Raw genomic sequence first — 25,273 nt, 5'->3', positions numbered from 1 at the left:
TAATTTCTTCTCCCAAAGGACATTTGAGGATTTTCCTAGTGTCCCCAACTGGCCACTCGTAGTTTTGACAGGGAGGCCTGAGGGTTAATGAGGGTGCAGGGAACAGCTGTGTGTGGCTGCCCCCACAAAGCACCTGAGGCAGACACAATATGGGTGATGAGATAAACTCCATAGATCACTCTTAGAAGCCCCTACCCAGTGGCCCACAGTGCTGGAAATCCAAGTGGTCCTGTGAATGCTTCAAAGGCAGAAAGCTTATCTCAGACTTTGTTTCTCCTGCATCCAACACTGGCATACGGTTAGCATTTCAAAGTGGTTTATTAAACAAATACCTCAAAGTAAAAAATACTTCTTTATAATTTTGTGTTAGATTTCATTTTATTTAGATGTTGCTGGTGCCTGGGGAACTGAATTCATCCCTTCTTCAATTTAAAATGTAGATCTGTCTACTGAGCACTTCGTTCGTTCAGGGAATGCCTGCCACCAAACGTTAAATTAAAACATTTCTGTGAGCAATTGAAAAGGCAGCTACGAAAGCACTATAGACACTTCAGAATAGAAGTGTTGTATTTCACTATTCTATTATTATTTGAAGGTGTATTGCTTAATTCCTTGTGGAGCTTATGCTCTGAGGTAAAAATTTTATTTTTTTGAAATTATTATTATTATTATTAGAGAGAGGGAGGGAGAGGAACGGAGAGAATCTTAAGCAGGCTCCACACCCAACATGGAGCTCAATGTGGGGCTGGAGCTCACAATCTTGAGATCATGGCCTGAGCTAAAATGACGCTTAATGGACTGAGCCACCCAGGCATCCCTCTGAGGTAAAAATTTTAACGCTTTCTCCTTGGGGCAGAGGTGAAGGCAGTGGGGGAAAATGGCTCATCTTTGGGGGTTTCTTTCAGATGTTGTGCATGGGGGTTCTCAGAGCAACTGTCCTTGCTCTTGTCTGGGAAAACCAAGGTGGTGGCTAGCCTTTTCCTGCAGTTACCCCTGAGCCAGGGCGTGGACCTGGGAAAGAATCAGACACAAGCTACAGGATGTGGCTCACTCGGTGGGTTCTCCAAGAGAGCACTTGGACCCACCTCTTGACCCACCTTTATCTTTCAACAAAAGGAGGAAAGTGAGTTCCTTCCAGAGCTTGTTGAGATGCTCCTTGGTGCTGGGCTCAGGCAGGATACAGCCGCTGAAGTGTAGTACATTTTAAAAACTCTTTCTGGGAAATGAAAACATAATTTTGAAGTAGTCTGTAATATTGAAATGCAGCACTCTGCTTCTTTTCGAAGCAAGACTTGCTTTAGGCTCACTGGGTGCAGAAGGGTCCTCAAGGCGAAGAGGCTCAGAGACAGCAGGAATGGGATCTTAAGAAAGATATTACTCATTCTATGAAACAAATTGCTCTAATTAAAAAAAAAAAGTGTCATGTTAGCAAGAGTAGCTCAATTGGTAATGTGACGGTGGGAACAAGTTGTAAAAAGCCTCTGTAGAAATATGTGGTCTACTGATCTGTAATTTGCTGTTTTGGGTTGTGATGAAAGGGATTGGAAATTCATAGCTAGTGGTCTCTAACACTTCTGGCCATTCCCTACTCCTTTCACTCTCCTTTCCCAAGAATAGAGACCTTGAAATAAATTTCTCCTCCATTTTCCTTCCCATCTTCTGTCTGAATATTTGGCTGCAATAAGGAGAGATGGCTGAAGACAATATTTTTTTTTCAAATTATGTCTGTTTTAGCCATCACCCACAAATTCCTATAAACTTTGGAAGACTTGGAGATTTATTAATTTGTGCATTTCTAAGAAATTCTGTGCCCTTCATACTGAAAGAGCACTACCAAAAGGAAAAAAGTAACATTTGTTGAAATACACATAAATTTCGAGATCTAGGATGTCTACCTAGATGTCCTATTCCCCCTTTTCACCAATGTTTATATCCTTGCTTTTGTTTGATCCCATTTGTGTGAATTAAAATATTTTGCCACCTGTTTGTAGAAATGATAAAATTTAGACAACTTTGTTTATTTTTAAATTTACACAATTTTTTTTAAAATTTTATTTTTTATAAACATATATTTTTTTCCCCAGGGGTAAATTTATACAATTTTAATCAAATCAGATTGCCTATCAGTGTAAGAAATTCTCATCTGTTTTGTCATAGAGAGGAAATGCTATATTGATGTAAAATATACATGTCTAAGGATTATAAATCTGTAGGTTCTTGGAAGTAAATGCCAAATTTACAGACTTTTTTTTTTCTTTTAATACCAGTGCTTCTCCAAATTTAATGTGCATACAGATCACCTGGGGATCTTGTTAAAATGCAATTCTAATTCAGTAAGTCTTGGGCAGGACCCAAGATTATGCATTTCTGACAATCTCTCAGGTGCTGCTGATATTCTGGAACACATTCCACACTGGAGAGCAAGCATCTATACACATTTGCATTTTACTTTCTTTGGTTCCAGTCGTATGATTCATTGGTTGGTGTAATTCAAAGCTGGCTTTACTAAGCATGATTAAGTTACAAAATTTGCAACTTTGGCACTGAGTTGGCAATTATTAAGCTCCTTTTAAAAAAAATTATATTTTTAATTTTTTAAAAATTCAATTAGCTAACATATAGTACATCATTAGTTTCAGATGTAGAGTTCAATAATTCATCAGTTGCTTATAACACCCAGGGCTCATTACATCCTGTGCCCTCCTTTAATGCCCATCATCCAGCTACCCTGTCCTCCCACCCACTTCTCCAGCCACCCTCAGTTTGTTTCCTATAGTTAAGAGTAGCTCCCTCTTTTCAAAGGAAGAAAAGTGGGAATCTCAGCTGGTGTTCATTCCTGAGACCCTCAGACCCCTTCTGTGGTTGTCTAATATTGCTCTAGAGCTTCTCCTGTGTCTCTTAGTCATGTGGGATTACATTTTCCATTCTAGATATCAATTAAAGATGGGTGTTTTAAAAAAATGTACTCCTGTTTTGGGCGCCTGGGTGGCTCAGTGGGTTAAGCCGCTGCCTTCGGCTCGGGTCATGATCTCAGGGTCCTGGGATCGAGTCCCGCGTCGGGCTCTCTGCTCAGCGGGGAGCCTGCTTCCCTCTCTCTCTCTGCCTGCCTCTCCATCTACTGGTGATCTCTCTCTGTCAAATAAATAAATAGAATTTAAAAAAAAATGTACTCCTGTTTCAAAATATTTCCTCATCAATGATTTTTTACCAAATTCCCTGAAGAATATTCAATAATTTGACTAGAACATGAGAGTCCCTCGCCATACTTTTGGCTGATTATAACACATAAATAAATAATTATCTAAATTAAGTAGGGATAAAATGATTAAAATTTCTTACATTTATTTGTTTATGTGTTGGCCCTCCCATTAGTCTATAAATTCTTTGAGAGCAAGGGTCTATGTATGTTTCATTTTCGTGTAAGTGTAATTGCCAATAGAGGTTTTAGAGAGAGTTGGCATATCATAAATAGTGGACAAATTAAATTCAATTATCCAGTGGACACGAAGATTCTAATATAATAAGGTCTCTAAAAATGATAATGACTGTTCTTGGGAAAGCCTAGGGTACTTTCTCTTCTTAAGACTTGAGATACTTCAGACAAGCCAGTGATCCCATGTTGCTCTCTGAATCTTTGTTTTCCCCACTTATAAAATGGAGATAAAACATTTTTCATTAGTGAAAAATGGTAAGAGTAAGCTGTAGGTTTGAGTGTTCAGTGTTTCTAACAGTCTGTTTTGCTGGACATAAAGGGACTCAGGGAATATACAAAACATCCTGAGAAAGAGCAAGACTCCCTTGCCCACTGGCTGAGACAATGCTCAGTGTTTTTTCTTTTTTCCCCACCACACAGAAAGGTTAGATTTTCTAACCTCTCTTGTAGCTATCTGGGACCATGAGGCTAAATTTTGTAAAATGGAGTATCAGTGAAAATGAAGTACACTCTTTCTAGACCTCATCCTTAGAAACCTTCCACATCAACTGTTTGTCTTCTCCTGCTATTCTTTGGTGGCCTTGGAAACTACAAACGCCAGATTGTGCAGCTGCAAGATGAAAGCACCTGTGTCTCTGAGCTTGGAGGATAGTTGCCCAGGCAAGCCACATGACCCGTATTGGATTGCACTGAGGATGAGAAATAAACCTTGACTGTGTTAAGCCACTGAGGTTTTTGCAGTTGTTGTTGTAGTTGCCAGCATTAATCATTCTGATTAATATACCTCCTTATATCTGTAAGAGAGTTCCTAGACCTGGGGAGGGATGAGGGATGGAAGAGGGGAAAAAAATGAGAGAGAAGTGTTGGTGGGCTTGGAAGAAGAGGACGGGGCATGAAGATATCATGTGAAGAGCAGGAGAGCTGGTGTCCAGAATCAGCCTAGCTTCTACCTGTAGAACTTCCCCTTACCATCACTGAGAGCTATGTTTACTGTTGGTCCTATTACCCCAGAAAAGAGAGGAAAGAAAGCTAGTAAATCCCCTATTGACTGGGCTTGAAACTCATCTGTATTTCAAGACTTTAGTTACTATAGAGCTTAAACAGGTTGACTCCTCTCTCTACTTCTCTCCTTCCCCATATACATCAAGTTCCGGAGTTTTGTGAAACACATCGCATGAAGATGGTCCCCAAATATCCAATGGGGGATGGTGAAATTGTGTAAAAGCTATACAGACTGCCCCAAAGCAGGTGAGTGAGAAAAAATATAACATTGTTATAAAAATTACCAACATGAAATGATGTTTAATATATGTCTGGCACTGTGTCCAAGGCTAGACCCATGTCATCTCATTTAATCCATCCTTGTGAGAAGTTACTATTTTTTTTTTTATTTAATAAAAACCGAGGCACAGCGAACATAAATTGTCCTGATCCCACAGCTAGTAAATGAAAGACACCACAGCAGTTTCCCATTGCTTTTAAGATAAAAATTAAATATCTTTTTTTTTTTTTAATTTATTTGACAGACAGAGATCACAAGTAGGCAGAGAGGCAGGCAGAGAGAGAGGAAGGAAAGCAGGCTCCCTGATGAGCAGAGAGCCCGATGCGGGGCTCAATCTCAGGACCCTGGGATCATGACCTGAGCCGAAAGCAGAGGCTTTAACCCACTGAGCCACCCAGGCGCCCCTAAAGATTAAATATCTTGATGGTGCCTTACAAAATCCTATATGAGCTGGTTCTTGTCTATAAACGTTTTCCTTTTATTTGTTTGCTTTTAAACTGGTATCATTTACTCATCTTTCAAATCTCAGCTGAGAAGTCACTTAATCGGGGAACTCGTTTTTTTTTTTTTTTTAAGATTTTATTTATCCATTTGACAGAGAGAGAGAGAGAGATCACAAGTAGGCAGAGAGGCAGGCAGAGAGAGAGAGGGGGAAGCAGGCTCCCCACCAAGCAGAGAGCCTGATGCAGGGACCCCAAGATCGTGACCTGAGCGGAAGGCAGAGGCTTAACCCACTGAGTCACCCAGGTGCCCCACTCGGGGAATTCTTCCCTGACCAACTCCCAAAGTCTGAAATTCCGTCAAGTTCCCCTGCTCTCCACATTCCTAGAACCTTGTACTCTTCTATCATGGCACTATCAGAAACATTTATCTGTATTACATTTGGAGTACTGTCTGTCTTTTCTAGAATGTAATCATTGTGAGGCAAGGACTAAGGGTGGTTAGCTCATTATCTCTGCCTGCACGTTAAAGATCACAGTAAATGTTTGTTAAGAGAATGAATAAAATGAATGACCCTTAGGTTTTAAATTGGTCTCTAGAATAAATATTGATAGAAGATGGGATGAGATCAGGAGACCAGGTAAAGAATATTGCTGTTTGAAAAGAACTATAAGAACCTCATCACTTAGCGTGTATTCTTAACAGTTTCATTGTGTTGAAAAGAGAATTTTGTTTTCTTTTTTTATTCTTTTCACAGTTTTGCAATGAGTGGTACTCTTATTAGTTTTTTTTTTCTTATTAGTTTTTTTTTTTTTAAGATTTTATTTGTTTATTTGACAGACAGAGATCACAAGTAGGCAGAGAGAGAGGAGGAAGCAGGCTCCCCGCTGAGCAGAGAGCCCGATGCAGGGCTCGATCCCAGGACCCTGGAATCATGACCCGAGCCGAAGGCAGAGGCTTTAACCCACTGAGCCACCCAGGCGCCCCTTCTTATTAGTTTTTGAAGGTAGTTATTCTATAAGAAAACTTGGGGTTTTCAATCTTCTGAGTGATTCTGAATTTATTACGAAGGATTCTTGAAGTTATAAAAATATTGGGCATTGTATGTAGATTGATTAAATGGCATGCCTTCACAAATAAATATAGATGCTATTATAACTAATGCAGTGTATTTACAAGCATTAACAAATCCACAGTAACTTTTTACAATTACATATTTTCCTCAATTAGCAGATACTAAAAGTATTTTCAATTCTTAATATTAAAAATAAATGGCCCTCATTCCTAAATGATATAAACTTCTAGGTTAAAGAGAGCTAAATCTTCTAACCCTATTAAGAACCTAATTTTAAGATGTTATTGAAACAAATGATCTGTTATGTACTAACGTTCTAGTTTTACATTGTATTTTTACATTCCTCATGAAAATCGGTTTCTTAAATCAAGGCCATCTCCAAATTGTGTTTGATTTTTCTTTTTGTGAGATATCTCTTTGGCTGTCTGGTTATTCATTTTCTCCTTAGCTTCTAGTACACAGAGTACTCACAGACCAGTTACTAAAGGCAAAAATTGATAATTAAGGGAGAATATAAATTAATTTGACTTCTTACAAAATCAGGAAAATATTGTCATGCTATGAAAAATTTGTATTTGTTCATGTAATTACCAATTTGACTATATTAGTAGTAATTAAGAAAAGTGAAATGGTTTCTAAGAAATCAAATTTCTTACACTATTTCTTCAGTGTATTCTATATATGCATATCTCCAAAATAATTTTCCAGATTCCTTATTTTAACATTTTAGTTTCTGCTCAAAAATTTGCAAGGGCTTCAATTGCCTACAATTTAAAGCCCAAGTATTTTATCTTAGTATGCTATATTCTCCCCAATTTACTATTCTGTTCTTTTTTTCTCAATATGTCCCAACAAAGCTGCTACAGGGGGGAGGTTAAAGATGTGGTTGAAAGCAAGAAAAACTCAGGTCAAATCCTGGTTGCACCACTTGCTCCCAAGTACTGGGCTGAGTGCCTAGCAATCAATCCATGTCATATTTACACCCTAAGGTGGCTTTCTAAGGGGCATTATTAGTATGACCTTGATTTTGCAGGTGAGAAAACTGAGGTTTACAGCAGCTAGATGGCTGGTCCAACACCACACAGATCAAGTGTATGGGCTGAAAAATGAGAGAGATTTTCAATTTCTGAAAATAGTCTAAACACGCTGATTTTTTCATAAAAAGAAAATAATTGAGCCATGAATAATTTTGAACATACTTAAAGAAACTTTATCTAAAAAAGAGAATTTGAACAGTACTATAGAGTTAATGAAGTAGAAATTAATTTATTTCATATTTTTATCCTAGAATTTATTTAGAAATAAAGCTTGTCATTTATAGTAGAAGAATAAAGTTGCTTTTAGAAGGGTGTGGGGAAATAACACCAAATAGGACTCAGGAACCTCTTTGGAAGGTTTGTTACTGGGCATGCCACTTAGCCTCTCCAAGCCTTAGATTTCATATTCTAGAAGGTATGCCACAAGAGTCTTCTTTCTGATCTCACAAGATTATTTTGAGGCTATGTGAAAATACTAGAAAATGTCCTAAATCCTGTGCAAATATAAGATACTATTATCATCTATTCAAAATGTGACTATTTTTTAAAAATATCAATAGAGAATAAAATCATACTATTTCTACTATGGGACTAAACCTTGATTATAGGAATACTTTTATCGGGCCATAATATTTTTTCCCATTTTTACCTACACAATTATATAGACAGTTTTATTAGTTTTATTTTTCATTAGCACAAAAAAACTACATTTTGATTGTTGGGTGGGTTAAGAAAATTGTTGGAAGCTTAGTCAGCTAATGGATATTAATAAGCAACTTGTCCATGAGTTTTAAAATATATCCAGGAAAACTTTAGCCAGTTGCAAAAATGTCATTGGCTTTTTCTTTTACCCTCTTTTTGATGCCCTTCCTTACTGTACCCAAGTTCCTGATGTAAGAGAGTAATAAGCAGACAAATCAACATTCCTTCCTATACAGCAAAGCAACTGGTCAGTGTATGGGAGGGTTCAAAGTTCACAGAATCTGCTTACTTTGTTTTTTCAGAATATGTGGCTTTGCCCGATTGTAGCATATAAAGTCAAACTGTACTCATATGGGAAGAAATGAAGGACATAAGTCTCTAGTTTTTGCATAAAGATAGTAAAAAAATATATGAGATGCACCATTTCCATAATGCTACACTTTACTTTTGCATTTGGGATAGATTTTGTGAAAGCACGTCAGTCATTCACTAACATTTAGCTCTAATATGAAGTGGCATATAGTAAACAGTGCCAAAGATGTAAAATGCAAGAAAAATGATTCATAGAATACAAAGCATTTATTCCAAATGCTCATTGAAATAAATGAAGGTAAGTGGATAAGCCATATATTTTTATTTTATGCTCATACTTGGAATAGTTTCATATATTTAGAAAAGAAAAAAAAATTTTAAAAATATGAATATTCTCCATGAAGCTGAACCAAAGCGTTGGAGAATTTTTTAGTATAAAATCATTCTCAAGCAGAAATATTAAGGTGCTGGATTTCAAGGAGAAGACTTAAATGTTTGTTTCAACAAATTAAGTGCTTTCAATGATGATGTAAAACTATAGGCTCAAAACTTTCTGAAAGTTTTTCGAACCAAATGCATTTCTTCTTTTGAAGAGACACACACACACACACACACACACACACACTCCCTCTCTCTCTAAAAGGATCTGGACTCATTTTGGGTTTCCTTCTATAAAGGATTCCTTTTTCCAACTCCACTATGCCTCTTGCTGTGTATCGTTGAGATACATGCTTTATCAGAGAATAAAGGTTTCTTTCCTTTTCCAAAGTCATATTTCAGATTAGCTGATAAAACTAAGAATTTACATACTACTATTTATTTTCTCGCATTGGTATGCTGGTGGGTTCAAAACCATCTGTTGATGTTGCAGAATGTACTTAGTCAAAGTAGAAGTTAAGCAAGAGATAGAGAAACATGGACAAGGTAGCTTTCTCAGAATTAGATTCAGGCCTTAACCAAGTTGAGGAAATGGAATGACAGGGTTTTTGTTTAGCTTTAGTTTTTGTTTTTAATTTATGTAGCTTCTGAAGTCCCTCGAAAAGGGCTTTGTTCATTGTAAGCACTTAGTATTTATTGAATGAATGAAGGAAGACTCAGGGAAGAAAAATGACTTCCCTCTACCTTGCCTTCCCATAATGGTGGTGATTAATTAGGGTGGAACTGTCCCATCTTGACCTTTTGGAATAGAAGTGGGATGGATAGAATGGATTCTTGAACTTGGACCTTCCTAAATTATTTCCCCTGGCTTTAGCACTCCCAATGGAGGAATTGCCTAGGGATCTGAGGTAGGACCCTTTCTTTGGCTCTGTTTTATATTCAGTGCATGTTTGGTAAGAGCACATGAGCGAGTCTCATCTTCCTAAAATGCCAGGCTTGGATAAGTGCAAGTGTACTTCTGTTTTTAACTGTCGGTCTCCATCCAGCTACTGAAATCAAGCTGTTAGGGTACTTTGGTCTGAGAAAGATTTGAGTGGGACATCATTTGCCAGCCTTGACTGAATTCCAAACATGTTACCTTCACATAATTCTGTGGTCTGTTCAATCCTGTCTTCTTTCTCGAGAAGCAGCAGCCGGGGCTTCCCAGAGAATAGGTTTTCCAGGTCCTTTGCTAGTCTTCATTGGTACCTTCATTGGTTACCTCATCTAAGTAATTTAGATGGTCATGTAGGTACAGATTTCCCAATGGTTCTCTCATCTTCCTTCAGATAATGCATATTTCTATTCTAGATCAAATTCCGATCACTGACTTTTAGAAAATCCAGTAGAGTAATGATTTGAAAACTGAACTGCAGATTTCTGTGAATTCCCATCTCCCACTCTCTTCTCAAGAACTTCCCTCCTGTAGATTCTAAGGTCATTCAAAGAATACTGAGCTGATCAAAAGCAAAATGTCTTTAGATGTCAGACACTAGTTTCAAGGTATTCTTGGGATGTTCTCTATAGTGGTATTACGAGTTTTCAGGATTTCTAGTTAGATGTGTATAAACAAGTATTTAAAAATTAGTTTTTAATTAATAGTAATTAGAAAATTATTTCTGCCTGAAAAATTCAACAGGCATTATTATTTGAAAAGTTATTAAAATCAATGTGTTGACAATAAAAAGACTTTTCATTTCTCATCTACACAGAACGTTGGGATTTTCTTTCTTTCGTCTTGAACTTGAATCATGAAATATTTTAATGGAAAGGTATCCCTTAATTAGGGGAAGATCAGTAGTTCCCTGAGTATGATAAATTTTTTCTCAATGAGAAATTTCTCTCTCTTATTGAGAAAATAAATATGAGAAATAAAATGTATTAGGTGGAAAATAGTTTACACGATTTTCTTTATAACTTACAAATATATATTTTATCTTTGTCTATGTATAGACACTGTGATATCACTGAGTGTTTTGTAGGCATCGTTGATGATGAAGCAAAGTAATTTGTACATTTGTATTCATGTTGTACCCAGATACAATATTAAACCCTAATTCTTGTCTCTGTGGTTACTAAAAAATTCAAATTAGAAAAAAATGTGGTTGAGAAAGGTTTTTAAAGATTGCTTATTCTTTTAATAGGTAGGGAAAGTCCAAATATCTTAATCATAATTTTAACATTATAAATATTATTAATAAAACTTAACAGTCAATCAACAATAGCATATTTTAGCATAACACTGAAATAAGAAAGAAACGTGGGGAAGTTGTAGTGTTTCCCACTGTTAGTTTACAAATAACAATATTTAAGCACAAAATATTAAACCAACATAATTAAGGCTCTTATACCTCAAGAGTCAGTTAGCAATAATATTGAAAGTATCTAAATTACTAAATGGTAGAGGAACATACTCCCGTGTAGTCTAGCTGCACCAAAATAGAAATGTCTGAATTGAAGTCAGCATAATGTTTTCTCAAGAACAAATCAGGCTTCTGCAGTTGGTTTGAATAAGAGGCCTGAAGTGTGAACGTATACAGTTGACTGTCATACACTGTGACCCCTCTGGGGCTCTCCTCTGCTGGGTTCATGCTTCTATCATAAGTGTAGCTTCTTGAAGGCTAGTGTGAGAGCTTTTGAGTGGAAGAGTAAATTTCCTAATATTTCTCCTACTTCAGGGAGTGAGTGGAAAAAGGGGGGGGGCTTAAAGACACATTCTTTTATGCAAACATTTTTCGAAGGTCCAAAGGTGGATGGGTGAAAGTTGCATATGTCAAGTCTAGTAGTACTTGAGCAGCTGCAGATTTCCTACCATAGAAAAAATGGTGATCTTATGGTTGGTTCAGATGTATACCTCAAGATAATTGAAACTTTCACCAGGGGTTTTGGACTTTCTATAAGAAAAAAACAATAATTGGAAATTGTTCATTGTGAATACATTAGATTTGTACAGACAAAACATTCATGAAGTGCAATTATAGCCAGTGTTGCTATATTAGTATGAATGTTAATAGCATGTTTGTTTTGGAAATGGGTTATGCATTCTGATAAATGTCTGCTTTAATCTAGTCATCTGTGTATCACTTGTCTAAGTACTCTCATTTAAGATGCCATATCCCTTCTTGTAGCAATAAAGGGGTAAAGCAACATTAATATTAAATAATTAGAAAAACAAAAGGGGAATGATTAAACATATTTACATAATTGAAATAACACTGTGTCGCAGTGGGAAATCGGGACAATGTTGTCTCCTTTCAAAGTAATTCATAATTCAGATTTTTAATTATGGCATATTCATTCATTTAAAGATGATTCTGGATGAGAGGGCCACTAATGAAATACAATCATTAGCATCTAAACAAAGTAATTTACAAAGTCTCCTTTAGGGGAAAAGATTTCTAGAACATCATCAATCACACAAGATATGCAAAAACAAGCAATTAAACCACACACAAGAACTACAACAGCCTTATATATCAGTAATGTACACATGAAAACATAACTGATTACAATGATTAGACTAGGGTAGTGTGGTTAATTTGTATTTTATGTAGTGATTCCATGGAAGAATGCACCCGGACAGACACATTACACACAAGAGGAACTTCATTTCATTAATACTCACTTAAAACACATGACCAAAACCACCCAAAATACAAACCTTGAATTTTGAGTCGTCGCCTGTTCATCCACATGGGATCAAAATTCTACATAGTTTGATAAAAGCTCTTACTCTCTCCTGCATCTCTTTTTGCCTGCTGTTTACTTTTATAAACTGGCAAAATGTGGGATTAGGAAAGTATTTTGTGAGAGGCAGGTGCTGCATTGGTTTCTCATTATTTGTTCAAATCCTGCTTTAGACCTCCAATGACAAAGTGTTACCAGCCCTCACAGCGTCCGCGATTTACCAACTCTTCCTCCGTATACAGAATTACAGATTATTAAACATGCAGCAGGCCTGAATGGATAGGACCATTCTCTGATGTCCAATGCCTGTGTTCGGTATCTTGCTAAATGGACCCACAAAAGGCTGGTTTCAAACACAGCTCCTGCAGGTCGCCTTAGAGTTGTTGGAAATCTATACTACTTACTTCCACCAGTAGAATTTTCTTTGTGAAGGTGGAAGGAAGGCTCGGGTGGAAAAAGAGAAGGAATTAAGAGAGCAGTGTTGTGTCAAGGAGGGGGGACTCCGTGGAGGAGGCCGGCACCCCTGGTGTAAGCTGAGCTGCCTTCAATAACCACCAGCTACAGAAGCCAAAATATGCTCTATTGGGTACTCGAAGGATAAAAATACTGGTTAATTTTCAACAGCGCTCCTTCATTTGACTTTACAATTTACAACAGTGAACATTAATGCAGGAATAGCTTGGTTGAGGAGGAGTTTAAAATTAGAGCCCCTCTTCTCATTAGCCCCAACAGCCTGACCCAGGGTGACTGAGAAGCAATTTGTCGCCAGATTCTCATTTTGCTTCTGTTATGGCTCCTTGTAAATGAAGCGCAGCAATTTATTGTAGCACCTCTAGGAGTCAAGAACATAATGTGTAAAACACATACAAAAAAAAAATCTTTCTTCACATTCATTAACACCCAGCACATAGAGGCTGTTCACTTTTCCCTCTAATGAAGTGGGGGGGGGGATCTTAAATCTAAAGCTTTCCATCATGTGAAGAAGTCCTCTTCAGGCCATTAGACGGAGGCTGAGTTGGAGTGAAGAAGGGTCAGTGACAAAACCAGAGAATGGCAATAGGAGGAAAAACAGAAGATGGATAAAGGAGGAGACTTTAGAAGCCTCAAAGAATGGAAAGTACATTTTTGGCATCCATGATCAACCCTTCTTGTCTCTCAGTGTATTTTCTGTTGTCCTGGAAGAAAAGAAGATGTGGCTTTTTCTGTAGCTGGAAATTGCTCTAGTGTTTGGCCAATTCTCATTGCTTCACCCCTGATCTGACCCTGTAAGCAGCATTAAGTTAGGTTCATTTAAAGATCATATTGTCTATAATCTCTAAAACACGTTTGCTTGTTTCCTCTCCCCTCCCACAGCCTGTGTAAGAAATTGCGGTGTTCGTGGTTTTAATGCACTCTGACTGTGTAATAGGCTGCTAGGGCAGAGGGCTGGCCATAGGGTTTTAGCTTGCTTCCATGATTAATTCTGATTAATGGTTTGGTTTGTGTGGGGTCTCACAAATGGCACCTCCAGAGGAACCTAATGACAAATTATTATATGGAAAAAATTGCATGAGGGTCCAGGGCTGCTCTTTTGGATTAAATACTGAAAGTTGTCATATACTGTACTTGATGCTCTCACCCATTTTATGATGTAGTAAAAGGCACTCAGTACTTCTAGCAATAATAGTGGTCTTTTAAAACTCATTTTAGAAAAAAGTCAAATATTGAGTTTATAGAACCAGGTGAAAATGTCAGCAAAATTGGATAGGTTTTCTTTGGAGGGTTTAGTGAGTGTTTATGAAGCGCCAGGTACTATGCCAAGCCAATTAAATTACTTAACTAAGATACTCCTCACAACACCAGATTAGTATAATTAAAGTAGGAATAGGAGATTGAACGTAGTAATATCAAGTACAAATAATAGGATCTTCCTTCTTCCCCATGATGCGGTTGAGGAACCCAAGGCGAAGGGAGGTAGAATTACATGCCCAAAGTTATAGAGTGAGAAAGAAGCAGAGCTGGGATTCCAGCCCAGGCCAGGTGTTGCAAAGGCCCATACACATCATCTCAACACACCGCTCAGGTGGGGGCACCTTTTGTTTTAAACTCCCAGAACAAGTTCCTCTTCTTGCTTCTATTAGACTTAACAAACATCAATTTTTTTGATGGTACAGGTTAAAATTTCTCTTCAAAATACTGAAATTTGTAATGCCAAAGCAGTTAAACTTTGTTTTGCCAAATGCATCAAATTTATTGTAGGGATTAAAACAATTCTGTCTCTTTTCTGCCTAACCCAACTGATCAATGTCCTTTTTTATGTTGCCTTATTCTCCTCTCATTCACCTTTCTTAGTCACACTCTTAGTTATCTGAGATTTAGATTGGGGTCGTGTCAGCCAGTTCTGGTTTTTAATATTTTATTTGTCCTCATTCATAACCTGCATGTCTACTGACAAAGCATGGTTACTATCTGAAGGTCAAAATTTGTCACACACAAAAAAGGTAAAATTAAAGAAATTTAAGAACAGTTGTCTTGGGCAGTTTGGGTGTGTAACAAAAATATCATAAATTGGATGATTTATTTGCAACATAAATTTATTTCTCACCATTCTAGAGGCTGAAAGTCTGAAATCGGGGTGCCAGCATCATTGGTTCCTGGTGAGGACCTTCTTCATGGTTGCCAAAGGCTGCCTTTTCACTGTGTCCTTACAAGGGGAAAGAAAATTAGTTAGCTCTCATTTCATTGTTGTTGTTGTTGTTTTCTTGTAAGGACACTAATTTCATTTGAAAGGGCCCCACCCTTTTGATCTAATGATCTACCAAAGGTCTCACCTCCAAATACTTTCACGTAGAGATTAGAGTTTTGGCATATAAATTTGGGGAAGACTGAAACATTCAATCCATAACTATTCAACTAAAGCACCTTTTGTTACAATCCTAGATTTCTCTCTGTTTTGATGTCCCAGGTCAGCATCTAAGTGCTGCAACCAGACCGGCAGTCTGACCACTGTCTGTAGCTCATTCATGGGTGGGGTCTTGGATTACCTCACTTGGACAGCTCCTGCTACCTGCCAACTAACTGTGTGAGACAGTGACCCAAGCAGTTTAATAACTGTAATATTGTGATTTATAATCTGTATGTATTTGGTCTTCATTCCCATTTCTAGCACAGACCTTCTCAAGTCCCTGGGATTTCCTAAGTGATGAGAACTTTAAAGTTGTCTTTTGATGTTACTTAGGTGACTTTTAGACTGCACCTAAGGATGGAGGCTGGTTGCCGGTGGATCCAACCGTGTGCTTAGAGGGTCAGAACCTTCGGTCCCACCCCTTGACCTCCAGAGAGGGGAGAAGAGCTGGAGGTTGAGTTCAGTCATCAATGGTTGATTATTTCATCAGTCCTGCCTTTGTAATGAAGCCTCTATAAAAATCCAAAAGGAGAAAGTTCAGAGAGCTTCTGGTTGATGGACACGTGGAGATGCTGGAGGACTGGCACCCTGGAGAGGGCAAGGAAGCCCTGGGTCCTTTCTCACACACCTTGCCCTAGGCATGTCCATCTGGCTGTTCCTGAGTTATAGCCTTTCATAAGAAACCAGTAATCTAGTTAGTAAAATGTTCCTCTAAGTTCTGTGAGCTGCTTTAGCAAATTAATCGGACCTGAGGAGAGGGTCGTTGGAATCTCTGATCTGTAGCAATTTTGTCTGAAGTTCAGATGATAACCTGGACTTGCCACTGGCATCTGAAGTGTGTGTGGGAGGGGGTGGGGGTGGGGGTGGGTAAGAGCAATCTTGTAGGGCCGACCCCTTTACCTAAGGAATCTGACGTTATCTTGGGTAGACAGCAGTTGTTGTTGTTGGGGAAACACATTCCCCTCCACCCTCACAGGTTGGAAACCGGGGTCAGAACACCCTTAATAATGAAAGAACATTAGATGCTATGGCTGAATCCCAGTGTCATCTGGTGGCTGTGATTGTGTGTATTTATTTCTGCTAGACTATTTGCTCCCCATAGACAGAATGTTTCAGTCTTACTGTGTTCCTAAGGGAACGACATGGTGTTGCCATGCAGTACAAAGTTGTCACTGAAGGAATGATTCTTCTTTAACAAAAAGAGTCCTGGAGCATCTGCACTCTGAAGGCTTTAGACAAACTTGAGCAAACGTGACATTGACTGTAAACTGGGGGACAAGCAACTTCTAATTGTATATTATTTCACTTGGAGCCATTCAATTCCTTTGAATTAACTGTGTTAGTCTCCCTATAATTATTCTCTTAAAATGTAGTGTGATTTCTGAAGTATAAGAGAAAAGTTTTCCCACCTAATGCTTTGTGTACAATAAGCACTAAATAAAAACTATGAGTTAATACTCTAAACCTTTATTAATTCCTTGGCTGACTCAAAAAAACATATTTGTACCTACTGTCTGTAGTCAGAATAGGCTAGATGCTGAGCTAGATGTTGGGGATATAAAGATGAAAAATTTCTGTTCTTAAATTTAAGAACAGCGAGGGGAGACAGACACAGAAACAGATGCAAAAAGGGTAGCTTTCTCACTGATAATGTTGAGAAGCCAAAAACTTTGTTTATACATCTGGTTATCTGAGTTTGTGTAGTTGATATATTTATTACTTACCTTCCACAAAGCTGCTTTGGTGGAGTCGACCCCAAAACACAGATTATTAGATCATTAAATCAAACAATCAGATTATTAAATCGTGCTCAGAGACTGAAATAAGTACATGCAGTATCTTCAGAACAGTCTCATTCAGTTAAACCCTGATCTAATTTCTATACGTTGCCATATAGGTATATGGGGGTTTCTTATGTGCCCATAAAAGCTAAGAGGCAAATTTACAGTAAAGCTAAATTTCAGGGTACCTCACCCACATGGGGCCCTAGAAATGAGTTCATATGACCAAATGTCTTAGCAAAACTTTACAAAAGAAGATATTTAACCACTGTGGTCTGTGCCTTGGTACTTCAACTTCCCATCCATCACACTTCCCCTCAGGTAGGGTAGTGCATTAGTGGCTTTGAGCAGTTCTTGGATACAACCAAGTGGAAATTGATTTGGAATACATATTATTTGGATTCAGTGGGATCCATTTATATAGTCTGAAATCTCTTCTGCATACAGTTAAATTATTCTAGCTGCTCTAGTCCTGACTTGAAAATTGAAATGAAATATACAGAATTTCAGGGGACCCCGAATAGTCAAAACAACTGTGAAAAAGAAGAACAAAATGGGAAGACTCATAGTTCTTGATTTCAGAACTTTCTATAAGGATAGTAATCCAAATAGGGTGTTACTGGCCTAAGGGTAGACATATGGACTGATGGAACAGAATTGAGAGCCCAGAAATAAACCCTTATATATATGGTCGGTTGATTTTCAACAAGGACACCAAGGCCCTTCAATAAGAAAAGAACAGTCTCTTCAACAAATGATGCTTGGAAAACTGGGTATCACATATCAAAAAAATCACTTAAGTATTCTGTAGCCAGGGGCACCTAGCTGGCTCATGACTCTTGATCTCAGGGTTGTAGGTTCAAGCCCCATGTTGGAGGTAGACATTACATAAATAAATAAATAAATAAATAAATAAATAAATAAAATCTTTAAAAAGAAATTGTTCTGTAGCCCAAAAAGTAGGAGAAAAAGTATATTACAGAGGTATGTCAAGCAGTTGAGTAACACAAGTATTACATTACTCTTATGGATTTTGTGATACTTTGATAACTTTTCCAAAGTTGATTTCTTATTCTAAATAAGTACTCACTTTCATACCTAATTTTGTATTCATAATTTTTAAAATTTATTCTGAAAGTGTTCTCTACCATCCTCAAAATAATAAAAGCTTCATAAAACCTGCACTGACCTCTGGAAACTAGGTAGTGGGTCTCTAGTAGCCCAAATAGCACAGATAATGACAAATGAAGTAAGGCTGAGTTCTAGCTGAACCTGCTTGCTTGGCTGGGTGCCCTCGTGTAAGGTACACATTGAAAATTCTACACAGCAGCCCTATCACCTGCTATGCAGATGTTTCTATACACACACACACACACACACACACACACACACATGTTTCAAGTGGGGTTTGATCTTCTCAGTATAAAGTAAGACTATCTTCTTCTAGATACTAGTTTTTCAAAAGTGTTAATGACGGCAGTTTTTGGCCCTGAAGTGATTTAGCGCTCTGTTTTTATTATTTTTTTTATTTTATTTATTTGTCAGAGAGAGAGAGCGCGAGCACAGGCAGGCAGAGGGAGAAGCAGGCTCCCCGTTGAGAAAGGAGCCCTATGTGGGACTCGATCCCAGGACACTAGGATCATGACCTGAGCTGAAGGCAGCCACTTAACTGACTGAGCCACCCAGGCATCCCGTGCTCTGTTTTTATTAACTGAAAAAGTATTTATTAGGTATATACTCTGTTCAAGACCCTTTGATAACCAAAAAAGATGAGTGAAGCCAGAATTTGTGCTCAAATCATAGTCTAGTATGGGGCCTAAGACATATCTGTGTTGTACAATAGAATATAAACAGTGATGTGTCTCACAGAGGCTCTCAGAAACTATTATGAGTACAGTGATCATATAATGTGTTGTTCAAACTGGGATACTTTTGAGAGTGAAAGAAGACACTGCTAATAATTAAATTGAGACAACAGGCAAAAAGTGGGACAGTCCAGGCAAACCAAGACTTACGGTCATCCTTGTTATGGGGAATTGTGAGAGAGGAAAATCATAGTGAAAAGGGACATTTGGGATAGTTTTTTGTGTCAGCTTGACTGGATCAGAGGATGCCCATTTATCTGGTTAAGCATATTACTTCTAGGTATATCTGTGAGGATGCTGCTGAATGAGATTAGCATTTGAATCAGTGGACTCAGTAAAGTAGATCACCCTCCCTAAAGTGGTTGCCCTCATCACCTTTTTCTTGCCCTTCAACTGAGATTTACATCAGCTGCCCTGTTTCTCAGGCCTTCGTACTTGAACTGAATTACACCACTGGTTTTCCTAAACCTCCAGCTTGCAGAAGGCAGATGGTGGCTCTTCTCAACTTCCGTAATTGGGTGAGTCAATTCTTCATAATAAACCTGCTTTCATATCCTATTGGTTCGGTTTCTCTGAAAAACCCCTACTAATACAGCATTCTATGTTAGATGTAAAGACTGAGCCCAGGGGACCGACAAGTGACATAAAGACATAGGAAGAAAGTAACAAATCATTATTTTGATCACCATTTGTCTTAAGGTTGACTAGACCGTGGTGCTCCTGACCCCTCAGAGAAATGTCCACTGTACATGATCTTATGACAGTTACAAAACTCAGAAAAATCCCAATAGGATTACACATCTCTGAGTAGTCTCTACTCTAAAGTCATGTGTCAAAAAGTATTTTTTTTTTAAGCAAAGTTGAAAGCATTTTCTTAGGAGATAATGTTTTATGATCAAAGGCTGTTTTGAAATTGTAACATTTTACTGTCTTTCCTACCTTTATCAGGGTGTCTGCAACCTGATTAGTTTCTTAAAAGGTTATTATTTCCCTGTGTTCAACCCACATGTCTGCAAGGACAGGGGTAAGAACAACCAATCAAAGCCCAGAGTTTAGAAATGGCCAACTATCATGAGGAATAATCCATGGACTATTTTAGATAAAATTCTGACAGCTTGCTCTTGTGACAAAGATGTTAACAAGGAAAGAAAATGGCACTAATTTAATCTATTCTTATAGTTCATTTTAAAATGAGACTAGCATGACACCAAGTTATAATAATAAATACTATAGTAATTTCACAATTCTTCCTACATGCTGTTCACACTCCTTTCACATGCAAATTTGCCATCCATTGCTTCATGACAGTGATTTTAAGTGCATTAAAGAATTCTGAATTTTCTTATACTTGATCTCCTAATTATGTTGCAAGAACATACACAGAATAGTACCATATACTGACTGGCATTTTTCTGATTTATAGCATCTCTTCATACAGTGAGTTCCCCTTTTCTCCTGACACAGATATGGGTTCTTGGACATAGTAACACTAGTATAAGTTGATTACTACTTCTGTAGTGATTAGTATAGGAGTAATAATCAAATAATCACTAGGAGTAGTGAAAGAGAGAAGTAACATTTTCTAAAAACTAAGTCATTGTGAAATACCCAATACATCTTTATGTGGTAGTACAAATTAACATTTATAAAAAGTTTTTTTTTTTTTAAAGGGGCACTTGGGTGGCTCAATTGTTTGAGTATCTGACTCTTGATCTCAGCTCAAGTCTTGATCTCAGGGTTGTGAGTTCAGACCCTACATTGTGCTCCACATTGGACATGTAGCCTGCTTAAAAACAAAACAAAACAAAACAAAAAACAAAAACCCATAGAGTACATATAAAAGACATGTCTAAAGATTTTTTCGTTTTTGAGAACATGTTTGAAAAGGCTACATAACTGTGAAGAAAAGATACTTAGGATCATTGCTTTTGGGCATCCCACTTTCTAGTGTACTGGGTGCAAAGCACAGCATTGGTGTTGTGTTAAAAAAAAAATAGAAATGGGGGTGCCTGAGTGGCTTAGTTGGTTGATCTTAGTTGGTTGGCTTAGGTCATGATCCTGATGTCCCAGGATCGAGTCCTGCCTTGGGCTCCCTGCTCAGTGGAGAGTCTGCTTCTCCCTCTGCCCTGTTCATGCTCTTTCTCTCTTTCACTCCCTCTCAAATAAATAAATTTTTAAAAAAATTTTTAAAAAGTAGAAATATTATAATTGTTTAAGGACTGTGAAACCCAAGCCAATTGGGATTTCTTCATACTTGTCAGTGAATGCTAGGTCTACTATTCTGGATGAATTTGGAGTTTGGGGTAGGCCTTGAAAAGAATGAAAAGTCTGGAGAGAGCACCTTTCGCTGAGTTAATCTAGCTGATGATCCATGAAAAGGTAGTATCCAAAGGTAACTCAAAGTCATTATATTGGAAAATCCTTTACTTGGATGAAACTACGGAGAAGTGGTAGTTGGTCTCATTATATGGTTTTATTTATAAATACTATGTCCATGCTTGGTGATTCAGTGGTGAGAGATTGTGGGGCAATGAATTAAAGTGTCTACTTTCTGGGAAATGACTTTTGTACTTTTCCCTGTGAATAGAAAATTGTGACTGAGGAGTGTTCCAGGTGACAGCCCTTCTCACCTATTTCTTTAGCATCTTGCCCACCAGGAGAGTGAAAACAAGGCTCTGACTCTGTCAGTAACTTCTCTGCGTGCTTGTTTAATTAATTAACCACCACCTCAGAATTCAGCTTAATAGCCTTAATTATGCAGAAAAACAATACACTGTGTAAATTAGTATACACCAGACGTGACATAATTACCAGGGCAGGGTGGACAGCATTTTGTTGAAGTGCAGCTTTAAATGAGTCATTTCAATGCTGAAAATATATTTTTTGTATGTGAGAGCTAATGTACTGAATTGTTCTTTCAGAAACCTGGTTCCAATTGCTCTAAAATGCCAGGTAGGTGGAAAATAATAAATTCTGTGTCTTTTGAGATAAAAACCACATTTTGTATTATACTGCTGGGTGGCACAATCACTGTAATTTAGGAAGGTTGCTATTATTGTATGAGCAAACTTTTTTGGTATTATTACTGTTTATTTTAATGCAGGGACACATTCTCTAGTAGACACATAATGAAAATGGCCCTGTATTAAAACTGTTTACCTGCTGTTTGCTGAAAGGCGTTGTAAAAATTAGAAATAGAAAAGACCTCCTGTCACCTAGCCCATCCCAGGCAGGGCAGAGAAAAAGATTATACCCTTTAGCAGCTTTGCTAGGGAGCCAAAAATAGATCCCACTTTTCACATGTCTCACTGAGTAAATTGTAGGTGGAAGGATGAGATCGTTTGTGTCAATTCAGGAGGAAAAACAGTATTCCCACAGATGTTGAGAAAGAGGGGTACCAATTTATTGAGAAATAAATTGACTGAGGTCCCACATTTGAGGGATTTAAGGTCAAAACAATTTTTTTTAATTCCTCAAATTGAGTGTGCTGAATTGTGCAATTATTTAGAGTTTCCCTGTTAACTTATCCAATTATCTGTGTAAGTACATAGGCATTGGAAACAGAGTGGAGAATGTTATTCTTTCCGGAGAGAAAGTGCAATAAAACACTGGATTGCTTTGAATTTTACTACCTCCTCTTTCCTTTCTCGAGGTGCAAAGGAGCAAGAAACAGCAAAAATGTACATAAAAGCAGGAAGAAGCAGATGAGTCAGGAGAGGCCTAGGTAATTCACACCAGAAATGAGCCCTCAGACATCAAGGGTTGAAGTGACATTGCAGTGATAAAGCTGAATTAGCCCTTGGCAAAATTGTGAAGCCGTCCGGGGTCAGCCCTTCTCTTGGTTTCCGAGACATTTTCTATCGTTTCCTGCCACCTTTTGCCTTTCCTGTCAGTACCCATCCACTCCCCTTTTCCCTCCACTGGAGCCCAAGAAACTCCCCTAGTCAGTGAAAATCTTCAGCAAACTAAATCAGAACAAAACAAAAAACAAAAACCCCAAATCTGATGTTAGCTAGTTACCCATTTATTTTACAAATTTGTTGTCTCTTTATGGCCCCCTTCCTCCACCCTTTCTGTCTGACCTCCACTGTGATTAGAGAAGGGGTTATTTTGCAAGTCTTAGACCCTTAAGGCTTTCAAGGACTTTCATATGAGTGACAGGCAGCAGCTAAATGGCCCCAGTGATCCCCACCTCCTAGAGTTTTCCCTGTGTGTAACTCCCTCTCTTTGAGTGTGAGCTGGACCTAGGGTCTCACTTCTAACAGAACGTGGCAAAAATGATGAGATGTCACTACTGACAAAAAGACTGTGGCTTCTTTCTTAGGAAAGGATCTTGCACTCTCCCCTGGCTTACTCTGAGAGAAGCTGCCTGCCACATGGGATATGTCCTATGGGCAGGAACATAAAGGGGCCTTCAACCAACAGCCCGCCAATGACACGAGTCATCTTGGAGGCCGCTCCTTCCTAGGCCGAGTGAACCCAGGCATAGTTGACTGCCCGAAATTTCAGGAGAGACTCTGAGCCAGATGTGCCCAGGTTCCTGACGCACAGCAACTGTGGGATAATAAACGTTCACTGTTTTAAACCTCTAAGTGGGGAACAGATTACACAATGAATAATAAACAATGAATCCTCTCATTTATAACAAAAATGAATTTCAGTTAAGAGGATAATCAGTTAATTTGGTTAACCAAATAGTTAAATTAGCCCTGTATTGCAAACATCAGAACTCACCAGTCTAGCGGGATGTATGCTTGGCTGAGGAGCCAAAGGGCAGGAGATGGGCGCGAAGCTACCCTCTGGGGATTACCACCGACAGAAAATCTGACATATCCCTGCCAACCCAGAAGAAACTAAACTGCAGCACAGGGGGCGTGGCTTGGCCTGGCTACTGGGCCTGCGCCTGCACCTGCGCCTGCGTGGCCTCATGGGGCTTTGAAGGCCATAGCGAAGAGAGGTGCTTACTTGAGTTTGGAGGTCCCTATGGTTGCAGAAGGGTCACACATCGCCTCACCACAAGGTACTTTTGTGGGGAACCTGGTGCTAACTGCATTTGCAGTGCACTTACTTTTGTGAGTTTCATGATTGGAACACAGGGCTAATGAGGTCCACATTTTGGACTCATTTATGAACCCGCGTTGTTGTGTTAGCTTGGCTTGTAAATTTTGTCCTTCGTTCCAAGAGAATTCCCACATTTAACTGACTGAGGAACACTTTCTTAAACAGAATCTCGTGAGACTAGTGCTCTAAGGAACACACTTTGGGAAACATTGATAAGGCGTTTCCTGTTATTGGGTTTATGAATTGTTGGCAGTTTTTAACCATTGTAAAACATTGGGAACATCTTGAATTGTTTCCTACAGTACGTCCCCAAGAGAGGAATGGCTGGGTGAAATAACATGGTAGGAAATTTTGATAGAAATTCTCAAATTACTCTTCAGGAATATTACACCTTACTGTGTTTTCCCTAAACTCTGTCATTGGAAATTACTATAGTAAATATTTGTCAATTTATTAGGTAAAAAATTATGTATGTGTTTTAAAGTACACCTAGTTTATTTGATTATTAATATAGTTAAACATTTAAAACTTTGGTGAGTTGCTTATATTTGTACTTTCCCTTCTTTCTATTTTTGGGGGTTTTTTGGTCATTATTTTATGGAAGTCTTAAGTATATTTACACGAAATTAAGTCTTAATTTCGTGTAAATATAAGTGCTTTGAAGGCAGGTAACTGAGTAAGTGGTTAGAATTGTGCTAAAGGACAGAGGTTGGAGGCACATTAATTTAGATAGCTTGGTTGAAGACTACTCAGAGAAGGTGACATTTGTTTGTCTGAAACATCTTTTATTTGCTTTTGTACAAAACATTGTCCAGATTCAGCTCCACACTTCCCATTGAGCTCTTCAGCTGATTGTCCTGTATGAATAACATTAAAAACTTCCCCTGGCTTCCCCTTGAGCAAAGCAAATGGGGAGCCCAGCAAGAGGCCAGAAGGAGGAAGGGGAGAAATCGGGTATCTATTTCCCTAAACCTCTTGCCTCTTCCCCCTAGTAGTCATCCCAGCCTGATGAAGGTCATTGCTTGTGTCAAGGCAACTTTCTCTTCTTGAACCTTTCTTGATTCAACTAATAACTCTGTCTCATCATCCCCACCTCCAGCTCTAGCAACGTAACAGCTTCATCCCTTGTAGTTTACCTAACCCCAAGCACACCTTTATAAGTAGTCTTTGCAAATAAAGTCTTTAAATTATTGTAGTGTGCCATCTCTTTCCTTTTGAGACCTACCCATATCCTTTCTGCTAAGCCAGTTTGCCCATCTTCCTGCTGCTGTGAATATTTTCTGCTAATGGCTTACA

The 25,273-nt window shown here is 38.3% G+C and overlaps 1 long non-coding RNA gene across 1 annotated transcript; it reads right to left on the bottom strand.

Moving 5' to 3' along the window:
- Nucleotides 1-1,116: 1,116 nt before the first annotated feature.
- Nucleotides 1,117-23,691, bottom strand: LOC116875683. The gene is made up of 3 exons (XR_004384245.1): nt 23,651-23,691; nt 14,971-15,069; nt 1,117-1,216 (listed from the first exon to the last, which is right to left on the bottom strand). It is a non-coding gene; the product is annotated as an uncharacterized LOC116875683 (long non-coding RNA).
- Between the last annotated feature and the right edge of the window lie 1,582 nt (nt 23,692-25,273).

The sequence above is a fragment of the Lontra canadensis genome, unplaced genomic scaffold, assembly GCF_010015895.1.
Source record: "Lontra canadensis isolate GAN:19392208 unplaced genomic scaffold, GSC_riverotter_1.0 scaffold42, whole genome shotgun sequence".
Lineage (NCBI taxonomy): Eukaryota > Metazoa > Chordata > Mammalia > Carnivora > Mustelidae > Lontra > Lontra canadensis.
The sequence above is the reverse complement of the archived record's forward strand: the minus strand, read 5'-3'. Positions and strand labels throughout refer to the sequence as shown.